At 43.3% G+C, this 13623-nt stretch overlaps 1 protein-coding gene and 1 long non-coding RNA gene across 4 annotated transcripts in view; one reads left to right on the forward strand and one right to left on the reverse strand.

The window, feature by feature from the left end:
• Positions 1 to 13623, forward strand: part of MACROD2 (mono-ADP ribosylhydrolase 2) — a 1951733-nt gene that overhangs the window by 1567563 nt on the left and 370547 nt on the right. The gene's annotated exons all lie outside the window — the stretch shown is intronic.
• Positions 3234 to 10896, reverse strand: LOC309644715. Its single transcript, XR_014254570.1, has 2 exons — positions 8221 to 10896; positions 3234 to 7904 (listed from the first exon to the last, which is right to left on the reverse strand). It is a non-coding gene; the product is annotated as an uncharacterized lncRNA (long non-coding RNA).

The raw sequence follows: 13623 nt of genomic DNA on the forward strand, positions 1-13623 counted from the left end.
CAGGGGCTTCAGAGTCAAAAACCAGCTTTCCAGACTTCTTTGAAGCACTAGAGTTCTGGGTGCAAATTATGTTCTGCCAATTAGACACACCTGGATGAGCTTTGAAAGCAGCTGAGGCCGAGGCCATCATCTTAACTACTGTTCCTACTGGTGAGGATGGGCACAGAAATTAGTGTCTGGAGGTGACTGTGGCTGTTAGACTCGGCCTCATGGTCATTTGAAAGCAGTGGTGGCAGCAACAGCAATAGCTCCCTGACCTGTAGTTCCAGCAGTTACAGTTTTGTGGCCCTGTCTCCCAGTCCACCAACCCTTCTAAGAATTGTGCAAGGAACTAATCTCCTGCACTGAATACTATTCTGCTTGAAATTCTTGGTTACCATTGCCTACAACCAACCTTGACTAATAGGAAAACAGTGGTAACAACCAAAGAAACAAAAAAGCTACAGTTCTATTGAGTATCTACTAAATGCCAGACAAATTGAGCCTCAATGAGATTGGGGAACTTGTACAGGGTCGCAAAGCTAGTAAATGGCAGAGTCAGTATTTGAATATGGGTCCCTCTGCAAAGCTAGTATGCAAAGGGCAGAAATGTCAGTAAGTCTGCTTTCTATTAAAAATTTAAGAAATCTCCAGGGGCTGGGGCAGTTTATACAAGCTAAATATAGGATCTCTGATGTCACTGACTTAAAAGAACACAAGCACACATGATTGGTGAATCAGAATTTGTGCAGCCTTGACTTCTTACTAGAATAGCTGCATCACTGAAGCAAGCCCACATCAGCCAACACCACTGTAGTGATAATCAGGATACACAGGTGTGGATGAAGAGCAGTTCTTTATCCCATGGTATTCATCCATGCTTTTTTTGTTGTTTTCCTCATCACAACGCTGAAGGGAAAATTATTGCCTTAATGGATCAGGTTTCACGTTTCAGATCCCCTTTGATGTTGTTTGTGTATTTTTCAGAAAGTTTTTTGTTTTTCTAAATCTTTCAGAAGCAGACTCTGTAAAGACAAAGAGCATCATTGGGCTGAGTCTTTCAGCATTTGGGGGCCTAATTTAAAATAAAAGCTAAGACAGTGGGAGGGCAATAGGGCAGGAAGTGCTCCAGCTTCCCATGGTCAACAGACTCTGGAGAACAGTTGCCAGGGCTAAGAGCACTGCCCTTTCCAGAAATCAGTGGGACGGTGACCAGCCTGCGGGAAGACACACCTTGGGGTCACCTGCTGCTCAGGTGAAAGACTGGAGGTGTTTTGCCTGCAGAGTTGTGACTCTAGGGGCCAAGCAGGAGGGACTGAGCTGTCACGTGGAAGACATACTAGGCTAAGGACTGAAACTTGAGTGGAAGTTAGAGGTGGAAGGGGTTTTCTAGGAAGAACTGCCCGGAAGGAATGGGGCTGCTCCAGGAAGCAGCTTCACTGCTAGGGGGTCCTGTGAGAGGTGTGCTGGGTGTGAAAAACAGGGAAGCTGCAGCTGGGATCCAGCTCGACAGGAGTGTGTGAAGATGTCTTCCGACTCCCCAGGAAGGAGCTACTCCTTTCCTTTCTAACTCACGGCTCTAGAGGCAGCCAGTTTTGATTGAAATCCTAGCGCCGCCACTTACTTGCTGTATTGTTTTAATTCTGCATTTCAGTTTCTCCATCTGTGAAAAAGGCTATAGAACGGTGCCTACTTCATTAGGGGTAAGTGTGAAATCAATAATTTAATTTATGTGAAGTGGATTGATCTACTTACTCTTACTGGCTCTATGGTGATTGACACTGCAGCTCCCATACAATTCAGTGGGAGGACGTGCCCTCAGACCCTCACTCTAAGGAACGAGGAGAGCCCAGGGACCCAGTGGCAAACTTTTAGCATCATCTGGCCTGGCCAGTAGGATGTCTCAGACTGGCTCTCCCAGCCCTCAGGAGAGAATCTAACTTTTTCAAGGTGCTCATCTCAAAATGTTCAAGCAGCTGCTGCACTTCTGAAAACAGGGCCTTGGTGTGGGCTCACACCACTGGAGAACGTTGCAGGAAAGATTGGAGACGCTGGGGCCCAGGTCATTTTAGGGATCAGCACCTTCCTGTGTCCGCCTCCATCCCTCCACGATTGAGGGAAGGATTAGGGAGCTGAAGCTCTGGGAGTTTTGAACTTCAAATCAGTCCGAAGATCCATTCATTATTTTTTTTTAAGTTCTAAAGCAGAAAATGACTATTGCTTGTCTTTCTGCCTCTGCCTAATGAGTAATGAAAGTTTACCTAAAGTCTTGGTTTACTTTGGCTGGTTCCCTGTTGGGTGTATTATGTCCAAATTTAGTTAAAGGCCACACAGTGGGCTGAAAACTCGTGATTAGGTTTGTGTTGATTGAGTTAAAGCCTGTGCTCTAACTGAGCTCCCTTGGAATGGGCCATGTATTCTTCCATGCCACCTGGCTATGAAATAAACACAAAGAATTTGGCTCTGGCATGAAGAAACCCAGATTTTTAAGGGGAATGGAGATGCATTCCACATGGAAACATGGCAACTTCAGGCTCCGTTACTTTCTTTCCTCTTGCCAACCCTCTGTGTGTCTCTGTTCTTTCCAGGAGAGGGAGAAATAAAAATATCTCAACAGAAATGGAAACCAATTCCCCCACACACCCAACAGGGTACACCACTCACCCAACCATATCAGATAGAAAAGGGCTTGGAATGGGAAAGATATAACTACTTTTTAAAAGCTAAAATCATTCACAGAAGGTGAAAGTCACAGGGCATGATTCCTGCACACATCAGAAAAGAATTCCAGGTCATGAGATAAGGCCAACAATCACGGTAGAGGTGGGTAGTGCAGGTCAGGGTTGCGGGCACTAGCTTGTCTTTGTCTTGAGCACTGACTTGCTGCGGGGCCTCCAGGAACTTAATTAAGTTCCTGGATACCTCTTTTGACAAACCCAGCTGACAAGCAATAACCACCATGGCCCAGTGCTGCTAAATTCATATGATAGAGCATTACAAAATCAGAATTCTACTTAAGAGCTGATAATTACATAGGAGAGAATAGCATGCTGACTGGGGCAAAGGGGCCGGGTGGTTAACTTTTCACGGTTCAAGAGTTGGTAAGGAGCATATGAATTACAGGCCAGCAAGAAGGACATCTTGATGATGACTTAGAAATTCTCAACTCCAGCAGAGACCAAGTTGAAATACCCTCAAGTCAGCGGGATGTGAGCAGACAGCTGGTTGAGGAGCTCAGTGGTTTGGATGTGTCATTTTTGTTTCCTAAAAGGCCCCGGACAAATGCTTTCTGAAAGGCACCGGTGAAAGACATGTGGAATTTAAGAGAGACATCAGTGATCAGGGCGGGGTTGGGCCTTATCACTGGCTGCCTTCTAGATGGATCCTGGGCACTGTGGCTGGAGCACTGACACAAATGAGCTAATTCTGAGAAGCCTCGACTTCAGAGGAAATCGCCCACAGTAGAGGGGCTGATGCAGTGCTGAATGAATAATGAAAAATACAATAAAGACCAGATCTGATAGGGATTTGCATTATATGCAGAGAAAGTATTTCTGAGGAAAATGAGATGGTGGGGAGGGTTTGGGACTGATTGAAGAATTCATAACCAGAACGGCTCACAACTTGTATCACTTAATCCCAGAAAATTTCAAGGCTCTGTTAGAAGGCGGTTAGATGAACATGCACCATCAGGTTCTTTTCTCTGAGATTTAAAGTCACCTGTGTCTTGAGACTGTGCAGTGTCCCCACTCTCTACTCTCCCAGCCCCTGCCCCAGTGTCAGAAAACTCTGACCTTGATGGAGCTGTCAGCAAAGATTCTCACTCTGAGAGCCGGACACAGATCCGAGCCTTCACGGGCATATCCTCCCCATTCGCAGGACACCTGCCCCAACCAGGTGTGGGGTGTCTGAATGGCCCATTCTCCCCTCCTCCAACAGTGTGTCCCCCAGGGGTAGTGCCCTTCATCCATGCTCGTTCAGTGGAACCTCAAGGTTCTTCCCCATCATCACCAGGGTGCTGGAGAGATAGAGGGAAGAAGGTGGGAAAGACAGACAATGAGAGAGAGAGAGAGAGAGAGAGAGAGCAAGACCAAGAGAGAGACACAGTGAGAGACAGAGAACGAAAAAGAGAAATGGTGAGAGAGAGGTAGACAGAGCTAGAGTGAGACAGATACAGACGCAATGAGAGACAGAAATAATGAGTGAGAAAGTGAAAGGGAGATACAGAGGAGGAGGAGGATGGTGAGAGAGGGGGGGAGGGAGACAGAGGCAGGGCAGATGGAGAGATGGAGAGTGAGCCAGAGATGGTGAGACACATGCGCGGCAGAGAGACAGAGTTGGGGCAGGTTGGAGGGCAGCCGGACTGGATGCTTAGATGACCTCTCTGCTCCCAGGAGAATGGTTGGCAGTGTCCCCCGCCCCATGTGCCTGTCCTGCTGCCACAACAAATCCAGAGGCTCCCAGAGCCTTTGCTCTACCAGCCGTTACTCACACTACGAGGCAGCCCTGCCCACGCGGAGAACAGAGCTAAGCGGCCTTTCTAGTTCCGGGGCCCCTCGCTCTCTCTTGCAGCCTTCCCCCATCCTAGGCATGCGTTCAAGGGACCCTGGAAGCACAGACGTCGTGCTGTGCTCAGGACTGCCCTTCCCGTCAGTCTCTGGCCTGTTGTCTTTCCGTGGAGCTGGGGAGCCTGCATTCTCTCCCCTTAGGATGGTCTTGCCAGGATGCTCCTGGACATCACGTGTCAAGGCCCTGCTGGGCTGTGCTGCTGGGCCCACAACGATGTAGAGATGGACAGGCCGGGCCCCTGCTGCCCAGAACACCAGCCCGTGGCCTTGCCCCACGTGGACTTACTGGAAGATTTTCTTTAAACTTCACTTAACCTCACATTACAGATTTGCCTCACTTCCTTGGGGCCACTGGGCAGGGTGACCTGTCTCCCTGGAACATGTTGACGTTATCTTACAAACCAGCAATCCAGCCAGAGCATGTGTATCAAGAATAACATCATCTGTTGGAGATGCTCATTGTGGGCGCTTGCAGAGGGCCTTTTGCCATTTTAGTAAAAGTTCTATGACTCTGGTTACAAATCAATCTCCCTGGATCACCATGCGTACCCTTGCCTCATTCTGACTTTTTTTTTTCTCATTTTTCCTTCTCTTGGATTCAGCTGCTTCTCCTCCACTTTTGCATCGAAGCACTTCGGGCTTTCCTGTTGTTTCGAGGCAGATAGAGCAGAATGTGTTGGCCTTAAAACAATAGATGCAGCAAAACCAGCTGAGAATGAATTGAGCAGATTAACAGAAGGAATGTAAGGAATGGGAGGCCATCCATGCCTCTGGAAATGCATGCCTTGCTGAGTTTCTGGAGCTTCCATGGTCTTCGCTAGGTTTGTGTGTCTTCCGTCATCACCCAGAAAGACAAGTTTTTTTTGCCCTCCATGGAGTCTGATATATAATGCAACAAGGGATCCATTCTTCAGGGGAAGATATACAAACAAAAATAAAGACCCTAGCGGTGCATTTTGATAGGGTCTTCTTTTTCCCTCTGACAGACAAACCTCAACACCTCTTTGCCTTTTCCCAAGAGACAGATTTACTTTGGAGTTAATTCCAGTGAGTAAATTATCAGCCTGGATAGAGGAAAAAATACGTAATATTTCAGTTTTATTACACTACTAAAGAGACTTGTTTTGTCTCCTAACCAAAGATAGCCCCAGCCATTGCCAAATGAAAATGTCTTTCTTTATTAGAATCCTTTTTTAAAAAATTGTTTAAAAAAATCATTGTGAACCAGTAAACAGTAGAACTTGCACTAATGGATAAAAACATATCTGTATCTTTATCTCTATATCTTTATCTAAGTCTGTATCTTTCAAAATCTCTTCCTTTTCTAAGTGGCCCGAAGGTGGCTTGGCTGCAAACTGCCTTTAGGGCATAAGAAACCCTAAGAATCCAGAGGCAACTTTGGAAAGCCTATTTTCTTTCCTGTCTGCTGAGTATTTGTGGGGAGACAAGAAAGAAGAGCATAAGAAAAGTCAAGCTCCCCCAGGCTCACAAAAGATTCCATGTCTGGTGATCACTGGAGCCGCAAAATAATAGAAGCTTTGAAATCAGTGCAGCTCATTTCTGAACAATGGAGGGGACCATGGCAATAGTTCAGCATTCTGTCCTTTATCTCAGAAAGGATAGATAGTATCATGGAAAAACAATCCATACAGGAACCCTTGAACAAACAATTACAAGCATCATAAAGCAAGTGGGTCTGGAATCGATCCCAGCAACCATTTCCCATTCTCACTCTTCTTTAACTTTGCCTATTAGGTGGTCTGCAGATTCAACCTTCTGTGAGTGTTCATTTAATGGTACAGTATCAATTTCCCCAGGTAAGGGACATCCGTGCCCGTTTCCCCTGCAGTAAAGCAAAATTTCACATCATTAAGTTGTTTTTCTCTCTGATTTGTGGTTAGACTAAAATAGAGAGGGAAGGAGGGAATCATGTGCTTGTGTACCTGCCACACACACACACACACACACACACTCACACACCCCAAAACAAAACAGAAAAACAAAACAAAATACCAATAATCCTCTCTGTGCCAGAACATTTCTCCCCAGAGCAGTTGCTGGGCTCTGTAGTATCTCCATCCTATCCTGTGTATGTGTGTGTGTTTGCTCTGTTTAACCTCCACTTTCCTCTCTGAAGCACATTGTACCCTTCCCCATACACACATGCACGGATGTGACATACTGTTTGGGCTCACTGTACAAGACATGACTTGCCTTCCAACTCACTGCCTCAGACATCGTCAATAGCTGGATCTAGAAGGCTGGGGTCCTCCTCACTGGATCCAGCCATGCGTGGATCTATATAAACTCACAGCACTTTGCCACCAACTGCACATCTTGTTGGGATATTTATCCACCTAGTTTTAACTGGAGAAGAAGATTCTCAACATTGTGAGAAATAAGTACAGAAACATTTGATGGTGCTTGTTTATACAAATCATGGATTTGGGGGTGACCGGGATTTTACAGTTCCTACTCCCATGATGTATATTAATGAGCACCTCTTCTACTAATTGTTCAGGGTCTTATATGATCTGGCCTGTGCCCACCTCAATCTCCACTCCTACCCTCAACCTTGTTCTCCAAGCTGCAGCCAGGAAGCTTTCTTTGATCCCATACTAAGTGCCATCCTGCTTCAATGCCCTTCAATGTACTGTTTCCTCCACCTGGATAGTGATTCCTCCAAATCCGTAGCGACTCGCTTCTTCTCATTCCGATGTCAGTCGAAATGTCACTTCCTCAAAGAGACTGTCTTAGACCAATGTAAAGCACTTTCCCTCATTCCATTACTTTCTACACCATAACTCCATTAATTTTCTTCTGTGGGGTATCATTCTCTGTTAGATTGACTTATTTCTTTGCGTGTTTATCATCTGTCTCTTCCCTGGAATATGATCTCTTAATGGCCCAGACCTTACAATCTTATTCACCATTGTGTTTTCAGTGCCAAGGAGATGGTTTGGAACAGAGTAGATGTGATACATATTTAATGAATGAATAGATTTATGAATATATGAAAGCATACCTACGGTAGCCACTTACCTGGCTTAGCCTGTTAAATCACTGCAAAAACCTTATTGGATCCATACCATTTTTATATCTGCCTTAGTTGTAACTTAGATTTGGCTGCATGTAACGGAAAATCTCAGTAGCAGTGTCTTAAACAAGATAGAAATTTGTGTTTCTCTCATGTAGAAGAATTTCAGGACTGTTATTGGGGTTCTACTGTCATCTGCTCTACCATCTTCATGTCCAACGTGACTGCGAGGGGTCCAGCCATCACTTCTGTTTCTAGGCAAGAAGGTGGAGGAAGGAATGAAAAGGGCAATGCCTCCTTCCCTTTAAGAAGTTTCAGGGCTTCCCTGGTGGCGCAGTGGTTGAGAATCTGCCTGCCAATGCAGGGGACACGGGTTCGAGCCCTGGTCTGGGAAGATCCCACATGCCGCGGAGCAACTAGGCCCGTGAGCCACAACTACTGAGCCTGCGCGTCTGGAGCTTGTGCTCCGCAACAAGAGAGGCCGTGACAGTGAGAGGCCCGCGCACCGCGATGAAGAGTGGCCCCCACTTGCCACAACTTGAGAAAGCCCACGCACAGAAACGAAGACCCAACACAGCCAAAAATAAATAAATAAATAAATAATAATTAAAAAAAAAAAAAAAAGAAGTTTCATACTGGTTCCCACAACATTTTGGATTATGTCTCATTGGTCGGAATAGACACATACTATACCTACTTGGGAGAGAAGCTGACGAAAGTAACTGAGGGCAACAATGTGCTTACCTAAATCAAATGGGGGATTCTGTTTCTAAGGAGGGAAGGAACTAGCCCTTTCTGCATCCCCGTTGACTCTCACAGAGGGAGGGTAACTCTTCCACAGTCACACAGCTACTAGATGATGAGATGGGGGCTGAGATGGGAACCTGGTCTAAGGACATTACTTTCACCCCCAAAGCATCTAAACCTTGCCACACACCCAGTAATATAATTGTTCTTAAAGTCCCTGTCAGGGGCTCCTTGGTGGGCTATAAAGCTAGGGTTGAAGTCTTCTCCCTTCTTTTTCTTATTCCCAGAATCCAGGGAGGATTCTAGTAATTGTCAGACATTGTATGGTGCCTGCATTCACCCTACCTCTCCTCATTTCACTGTTCCTCCTCTTTTCTTACGTAAATACTCCTTAGTCTTAGTACTACTTATGCTTATAATAGTTTCTATTGAGAATTTGCTTTGATTCACTATGTACTCTAATGAGTGTTTTATTTTTATAAAAGTTTGTTTAATCAGGCTTAGAGTAGTTAATTTTTCCAAATATACCCAGAATTTGACTCCAAAGTTCATCCTTAGAACTAGCTTTTTCCGGTTTCAAGAACCTCTTACTCTTGGATGCTTTCCTCTCCACTTTCTCCAACGTAATCATGTTTAAAGTGCATCTTAGTGACTCAAAAGAAGTGATCGTCTTTGAGCTGGAGGGAAGTTTGTGCCTTATTTTGTTGTTTTTAAGTAAACTCTACCTTTGCTATCGTTTCTCATGCCTGAGGCTTGAATGCCTACATTTGGCTGGAGGTCAAAAGGGCCTGCTGCTCTGATCACAGACCCACTTTGCCTGTCTTGGGATGTTTTAGCCCTGTCTGGGTCAGGAGGGCAAGAGGGAGGTCAACATGCAAAGTCAGGGAAGACCCTGGATTTCTTCTGGGAATGCCAGACCAGATGCCCCTCCTGCCTCTAGGTGGAGCTGTAGAGTCCTTGGGATGTAAATTGCTTACCAAGGATTTGACTTGGACCATGCATGCCTTTTACCTGAACCATAGAACAGCCACTACACTAGAATGGTGTATGGTTGCCTCCTACGTTGTATGAAATTACAGCTCATGACCCCGAGGCAAGAGGGTCACCGTGTCATTACAGAGCCCCAGGCCCCTCATTCACTGCAGAGATGTATGTGGAATTTTCCTGCTGCTTCTGTGTTTTAGTCACTGTCTAGACATTGTGTCATGATAATGTATTCTGCCATGTCACTTTTCTCCAATTATCTGAGCATTTCCAGGGATTCTAGGGTGGTCAGCTATATGTTGAAGATGGTTCAAAGAAATGAATTGAGGAGTTTTCTCTGTATGGCTAATCATTTTCTCTGAAAACTCAGGAAAGCTCACTGCCTCAGCTTACAAGGGAACAGTCTGAGTTTTTTAAAAAAGAAAAACAGAAAAAAAAATCCGGCAGGGGAAAGACAAATATTATGAAAACGCTCTTTTAAAAAAAATGTTTGTATCAGGGATAAAATAGGTGGGAAGAAACCTCGTGACTCCCCTAAGGAAACGTCTCTCAAAACTTAAGAAGACCTGCTCTGTTAAGTTATTAAAATTAAGCTGGAACTAATAAGGCAAACCATGTAAATATAGAATAAGTGGGATTGAAGATGGGCTAAATGCATGGTTAGGTCTTTATATCTAAGAAACATCTGTTTAATGCCTAGTACACCCTCCTTCAGTTTTGTTACACTTCATTGGATTAAGAGGTAACATAGCAGGCGAGCTAATTTTGAAATCACATGCACATGCTCCATAATGGTAGACATGGCTTTCAGAAGTGTTATTTGCTGTTCACAAGCCCATATAATGCAAATTACAAAAGAATGCCTAATATTCCCTTCTAGTCAACGTTTTTTTAAAATTTTATTTATTTATTTATTTATTTATTTATTTATTTATTTATTTATTTATTTATTTATTTATGGCTGTGTTGGGTCTTCGTTTCTGTGCGAGGGCTTTCTCTAGTTACGGCGAGCGGGGGCCACTCTTCATCACGGTGCGCGAGCCTCTCACTATCGTGGCCTCTCTTGTTGCAGAGCACAGGCTCCAGATGCGCAGGCTCAGTAGTTGTGGCTCACGGGCCTAGTTGCTCCGCGGCATGTGGGATCTTCCCAGACCAGGGCTCGAACCCGTGTCCCCTGCATTGGCAGGCAGATTCTCAACCACTGCGCCACCAGGGAAGCCCCCTGGTCAACATTTTTTAAAGCCATTAGATCCATACTACCTCACCTCCTCCTGCTCCTCCCCCTCGACATTTCTTGTATGATTCACACTGGACCGTCCCATACTTCTGAGCTCTTAGGATCATGTTATTATTCACTTAATCCTCTCAGCACACTCCTGAGGTAAGTCGAAGGTAGATTCATCATTATTATTTATTAACTCATAGTTGTATCATTTAAAATATCTGTTGTCAAAATCCATACCTGTCTTGCAATGAGAGCACCTTGTCAAAACAGGAACTAATTCCCCAAACTTGAATTTCTCTCTAACATAATAGCAAAGGAAGAGCTTTCACATTGATTGACAGAGAATCACTGAATTTTATTAATCACTGAATTTTATTAATCACTGAATTTTGTGCTGAGAAGTCTTCATATGTTAGCTCCTTTAATCCTGAAAGCAATCCTGTGAACTAGGTATTGTTATATGACCCCTATTTTACAGATAAGGCAACTGAGGCTTGGAGAGATTAAATCACCCGGCCAAGATTACACAGCAAGAACGTGGTAGAGCAGGATTTAGAACTTAGGCAGTCTGGCTCCAGATTCATGCTATGTCTCCTTTACCTTACCATATTGTGTTTCCTTTCATGGCATCATTCATTCATTCAGTGAATGAATATTCATTCAACCATCCACCCATTCATTCCTGCCACCCCACCCAGAAACATGCAGTAAGTGCCTATTCTTTGTTCAGTGCTATCCCGGCACTGATGATAAGTAGATGAAATAGACACAATTTCTGCCTTCAAGGAGCTCATGAACCAGCAGGGACAAGACACAGAACAGTTGTTGAGAATATAGTGCAGTAAAGGAAAGCAACAGAAGTGCTACGGAAGCTTAGAGTTTTCCTTGCCCAGCCTGGAGGTGCAATTGTCATTTAATAATTTACGGAATATAGGTTGGCTAATACACTCCAAAAGGTTAAAGCGAAATGTAGAATGAAGAGAAAATGATAAGAGGAAGGAACAGCTTGAACAAAGGCACAGAGACAGGAAACAAAGGTGTGTGTGGGGAGTTGCAAACAGTTTGGTTTTATTATAGCATAAAAGTGGGACAAGAGGTGCGGTGGCAGAATGACCAGGGGGCTGGAACGTATGCCAGGCTAAGGAGTCAGCTGTCTCCACATGACGGTGCATAAAATGATCCATGGAGGCACAAGAAGAAAATATTAAAATGTATATTTTTATGTTATTTTTTGTATTCTATTTTAATTGAGGTATAGTTGATTTACAATATTATATGTTTAAAGTGTACAATATAGCGACTCAAAATTTTTATAGATTATACTCCATTTATAGTTATTATAAAATATTGGCTATATTCCCTGTGCTGTACAATATATCCTTGTAGCTTATTTATTTCATACATAGTAGTTTATATCTCTTAATCCCCTGATTTTTAAAAAAAAGTTTTGGTTTGATTTTTGGTAAAGCTTTATATGTATGTGTATGTCATACAAGTACAATAACACAGGTATATAATTTGTGGGGGGAGTTCAGTGCATTCTTTTACTGATAGGGTCAAGGGCAATGCATTTTAGGAGTCACTGTCATGAGTAATGGAGAGACAATAGACAATTTAAAGGGGGGGCTCTCTTGGCACATGTGTTTGTTTACAGCTTATTTTTGAAGCCCCGTGAAGGATGACAGCACAGGTCTAAGACTCAGGGAGGGAAGTGCACTGAAGAGAAGTTTGCCATGAGGGATGTTAACATCGATGAAGATATGAGTAAAGACTGTGGGGACGTCTCATAGGCTACATGATGATTTACAAAAAGTCTTTTTCTTACTGAGGCTGTTGTTCAATAAACTCTTTATAGTCACAAAGAATAATTCTCACAAACTTCACTAAATCCCAAATTTGAGAGTTTGGAAATGTTAGTGTTTGTTCTGATTTTTCTTGGTTCATATTTCCACTGAGAGTCATGTATTTTAGATGTATATGTTCATATCACAGTTAACTATCTTTTCATCTCTCACTAAGATTTTCTCTTTTTAAGTGATCATTTTTTCTTAGTAGAACAAGAATGTTTACTACAGTCAGTTATACAGGAAAAATCAAAACGAGAATAAAAAGGTGTGCTGAGAAATGACTGCTGAGTGGATGACGGGGTTTACTCACTAGCTGGGTGACATCTATGTCAACCTCACAGTGAACACTGTCCAAATTAAGGGCAACTGCAAAATCTTACTTTACTTTGTCACAGACTTTCAGGTCAATAATCAATATGGGAACCCATAAATGTTAAATGGGTGAATGCTCGGTGTCTACTTCATTGACTTTGAGTTTTGTGATCTCCCAGCTCTTCTTACTTAGCTATGAGACCTTGAGTGATTCATCTACCCTTTCTTTTCCAGTTTCCTCATTTGTAAAATGGTTGTAATAATGGGCAAAAATACAATCTTCCATAGGTTTGCCATGGGAATTAAATACATTACTATAGGTAAAGTGCCTTACACATGGTAAGTGCCAAATGTGGTATTAGTGTTGTAACACTAAAGCTACAATTAATAGTACTATCATAATCATTGAATTATTAACTGGCCTGATAATTGCATTGTCTGCTCTAGTAAAATGCTGGGATAGAAAATCATTCAGGTTGGAGGGACCTAAAAGAGGAGACACTGAAAAAGACAAAAGTAGAAGAAGTCTCAATTTTTAGTCTCTTTTCCAGACCCTAGACACTGTTCAAACCCTAAACTACTAGAGTGTTATCTCTTGTGCCTGAAGTGAACTTTCTAGAAGTAATTACAACCTCCATGGGTAGATGTGGCCAAAAAGGTCAGCATCCTCTTTATTTATGCCCTTGAATTGCTATGTCCTTTTTTCTGTAAATAATTTTTGCTCACTTACTCTATTCATGACACTGTTGCTGGTATAGAGGTGAGAAACACATGATTTATGTTATCAGAGAGAGAGAAGAAACATATATAGACATGTAACTAAAGTTAAACATACTGTATTTACAAATATGGACAGAATTGGTTGTCGTGCGGTAGGTGACTATTTTGGCGATAGGAAGGATCAATGCAGCATTAGTCACTCAG

Source organism: Balaenoptera physalus, assembly GCF_965194825.1.
Source record: "Balaenoptera physalus genome assembly, chromosome: 16".
Lineage (NCBI taxonomy): Eukaryota > Metazoa > Chordata > Mammalia > Artiodactyla > Balaenopteridae > Balaenoptera > Balaenoptera physalus.